Source organism: Hevea brasiliensis, chromosome 3 (assembly GCF_030052815.1).
Source record: "Hevea brasiliensis isolate MT/VB/25A 57/8 chromosome 3, ASM3005281v1, whole genome shotgun sequence".
Taxonomy (NCBI): Eukaryota; Viridiplantae; Streptophyta; class Magnoliopsida; order Malpighiales; family Euphorbiaceae; genus Hevea; species Hevea brasiliensis.
The window spans coordinates 84,751,869-84,755,759 of NC_079495.1; positions in this window are offsets into that span (position 1 = coordinate 84,751,869).

Below are 3,891 nucleotides of genomic sequence, written 5' to 3' on the forward strand. Positions count from 1 at the left end.
TGGCTACCAAAAATCTAGGGTTTACATATAAATGGTATTCAACAATTTTTTTCTTTGCAATTTACACATATTCAAAGTTCTTAACATGAATTTAAAGAAAAATTCATGGTTAGGTCACTAACCTTTATGGAGTGAAGTTTCTCCACTTGATAGATTTCTTTCTTTCCTTTTCTTTTTGCTCCCAAAAGAATCTCCAAGGTATAAGAACACTTTTTTGTGTTGCTAGGTTAGGGTTTAGTTGGGTAAAAGTGGGGGAAAATCAAGCTTTGAAAGCTTGTTCATGGTAGCCATGGTGGGAGTGTTTTTTGTCAAGGAGAAGAAGAGAAGAAGGGAGTTCTGATTTTTTTTCTTTCTTTTTCCAGCCCATTTACCTCTTTTATATATGTTTATGCCATGTGTCAAGATTGGGTTGGTTGGGTGAGTTTTAATGACATCATGATGATGTCATAAATCCATTTTCTTTCATTTTCTCTCCATTTCTTATCTATTTAATTGCAATTAAAATTTTGACAATATTTATTTATATTTTATGTTATATAAATTATTTATTTAACTGGACAAGTTGGCCCAAAAATTATATCTGAAGACGAAATGATCAAAATGCCCTCCGTTTAGCTTAACGGGCCAAAATTGTCTGTACCGATTGAAAATTTTTTCTAAGTATTTTCTTGGTATTCTAATGCCATAAGAACTTCTATGACCCTTCTCTGGAGTCCCAAAAATTATTTTATAATTTTTTCTAAATTTTTTTCTTATTAATATTTGAGTTAATTTTTGGTTCCTTACTTTAGTTTAAATATTTTTCCGAACGTTCTAGCTGTCCGGACCGACACTGGTCACCAGAATAGTAGACTGTACGGACTAGCTAAAATGAGGATGTTACTAGGATATTGGATGGTGGTGGTTGTTGTGTGCTCATTATTATCAGAAGAATAACCGCAGAAAATAACTAGATTAATTAGTAAATGTATCAAGTAATTAACCAAAATGATTATTGTCTTTTAATCTAATTGGTCCTCTCACTAACTTGGCAAATCCTACACTTCCAAAGTAGGAAACGGAAATCCTAGTTGGATGGATTTCTAGTGGATGATTGAATTCTTATAGTCTTATTGATCATCCTCAGGCACATCTATTATTGGAATTACAATAAACTATAAGTGAGCAACTCCTTGCCCATCACATCTTAAGTGAGGTTCAATCAATTTATCTAGCCCCTAATGCTCAAAATCTGAGGCACATCCATTATTGATTCATCTTGCATTAGTTAAGTTGATCCCATTAAGCTAGTAAACATGCAAATAATTTTAATGTCCTCAGGCACATCCATTATTGGCCAACAACTTATTTACATATTTGCAACATCTCATGCTTAACAATTATTCTTAAGAAAATCTCTTCAATTAAATGCATCTCATGCAAGTATTTAAAATTTTTTAAAATAACTGCCTCAATGGAGGGCCCATGATATAATTAATTTAATTATACAATTTCTAACTTAATCATTTGTTTGAAAGATTTAGTGGTCGGCTTAATTACACTATTATGGTCTCACTTTGCACATTATCCATTGGGCATGCATATATCATATACTTGCATACATTCCCATACATCTTGTTCATACATGGATAAACAATAAATATGGTATGATTATGGACTTTCTAAGGGATTCAATTCTGAGCCACCAAGAATTGAATCATGGCATTCCTAGGTGTATTTCATTCATTCATTTTACAAGAGTTGCTGAAGGAGTACATAATCAACACTTGATATTGATTTCCTTTCACTGGTCCCATCAATACTCTTGACCTCCTTGATCATCTTACAATCCAATTACATAGTAATCCTTGGCCTACCAAGGCGAATTTACAAGAATATGGACTTTAAAGTCCTCAAATAAATGAAATTAAAACCCAAATTATTACAACACTTATAATACATGCCACCAAAAATAAAATTAATTATTTTACAACCTAAAGAAAAATAAAAGAAATAAATTCAATCACATTGGTCTTTTATTGTCCATGATCATTCATCATGCATATTACCATTTAACAATTAAATAAATCATACATACTAAAATTAAATTGAATATCTCATATTCAACTAAAAATTTCATATTTGAATCTCATTCAAACAAATTTAAAAATTCAGATTTGAATCTCATTCAAACAAATTTAAAAATTCAGATTTGAATCTCATTCAAACAATTAAATCAAAATTTAATTGTGTGATTAAAATTCTTAATTAAATAATTTAATTAAGCATGGGCCTAATTATGGGCCTTAAATGCATAACAATTATACAAAGAGGCCCATAGTCCATGCGCATCATGTAAACACTCCCTAGGAGTGTTCTCCTCAAAACCAAGCGCACCATCAAGCTCATAACCATACCGCCACATATATGAATGCAACCAGCAATGAATCATCAAAATTGATTAAATACATAATTAAATCTCATATTAAACAATCTAAATGGCAAATATAGTGGCTCTGATACCAATTGAAGGAGCGGAAGCAAACTGTTCATTAGAGCATTGAATTTCAAAAATTTTCTTCTAGGATTACATGCATCATACCACATCTGTTATGTGCCTAATTAATTTCAATGCTCAATTGCATATTAAAACACTTTTAATATGTATTAGGATCTATGTTTTCTATTCAAGATTGTGAATTAACAAATTAATTCATTTAAACCCTAGTTTAAAAGAGGAGTTAGAGCACTAACCTCTTTGATGCACTATGGATGTGATTGGCACCTTTAGGAAGTACCTAGGACCCCAAGTGTTGTCCCTCTAGCTTTTCCACACCAAGATCACCAATGGGCAGCCCCCAATTTGCTTCTCAAGCCTTTTCCAACCAATTATAAATTAGGTTCTTACCTTTAGAGAGATTGTATGTGTGTATAAGACACTAAAAATAATTTCTAGCAATTTTAATTCAAAGAAATTTGGGCAATTCTCTTTAAATTGATGAGAAAAGATGAAGAGGAGAGGGAGAGCTATGTGTGCTGCCACCTTTAGGAGAGAATAAGAGTGAGTGTTTCTTCTTTTCTTTTCCCTTTTATAATTAGGTCATCACTTAAACCCTTTGCCACATGTCATCACTACATTGCATCTTAATTTTAATTGACTTAATCACATTAAGCCAAGTTTCAAAGCTAGATTTAATCTTGACTTTGATCACCTTGCATGATAGGAAGACAAATGGCAAACTTATATGATGCCATGTGTCTCTGTCTCATGGTGCCACATGTCACCCTGTGAAATGACCAAATTACTCTTATGTTGTAATTTTGAGTTCTCAATCCAAAATCATTATTTTTCCTCTTCTAATCAATTTATATCAAATATAAATTAATTAATTAATCTCTATTAATTAATTTCTCACAATTAAATTCATATTTAAACACTTTAAATATAAATTTAACTTATACTATACATCCAATAACCTAGATTTGGTTTCAAGTTATGCTAGGGACTTTGCAATCTTATTGCAAACCAAACATATTTAATTAATTAATTAAACTCTTTAATTAATCAATTAAATCACATTTTACTTGGTGATTATCTTGTGTATGTGTGTGACTCACTAGGCTCATCACTAATTGGCAATGAGATATGACATTAACTCTTAATATCATCAGAACTCTTTCTTACCATAAATGATTTCTCTAAATCATTTTAGACATCTCATAGACCATGGTTGACACCTAGCATAGTGTGCCATGGCCACCCAATCAGTAACAAGGAATACCTTAAATCAATTTATAATCATATGTTACCATGCACTAGAATCTCTCTGTTACAAAATCTCAATTTGAGCTGGAGTCATGGTTTATGTCAAACCCCATTTGATATGAATATTATGTTCTCTTTTAATTCCA